Source organism: Penaeus monodon, chromosome 28 (assembly GCF_015228065.2).
Source record: "Penaeus monodon isolate SGIC_2016 chromosome 28, NSTDA_Pmon_1, whole genome shotgun sequence".
NCBI lineage: Eukaryota > Metazoa > Arthropoda > Malacostraca > Decapoda > Penaeidae > Penaeus > Penaeus monodon.
The window spans coordinates 9,979,513-9,979,973 of record NC_051413.1 but is presented as its reverse complement, the minus strand read 5'-3'; positions in this window follow the sequence as shown (position 1 = coordinate 9,979,973).

The following is a 461-nucleotide window of genomic DNA, read 5'->3' as shown; positions in this document are numbered from 1 at the left end:
TAAGTTTTGATTTTTCTAGTGAAATATATGTCGAAAAAGGTATAAGTAACACGCTCTATGACCTCAAATGTTGATTACCCAATTTTCGTAAATAAAATAGTCACGCGTTGCCTTGGTAGCAATGTGCAGTTAACGACGAAGGCTGTCTTTAGTCCTTCCCCAAGTCCGATAATACCTTGGGGAAAGATACATCATTTTACCGCATACATCATCTGCTGTTATGACAGTTATATGAAGATCATACTAATGTTTGTTTTGTTTTTTTATAACTCTCAAGCGGTTTTATAGATCATGTAGGCTGTTACAAGTGATGGGTTAATTGAGCGGGTAGTATTTTTCTGGTTTTATGATATCAATGGTTGATCGGTAACCATGTAGCAAGATTTTGCTTATAAGGAAAGGCGCCATTAATGTCCATGTCACAGTGCCCCTTCTGCAAAAGAATTGATGATGATTATGAG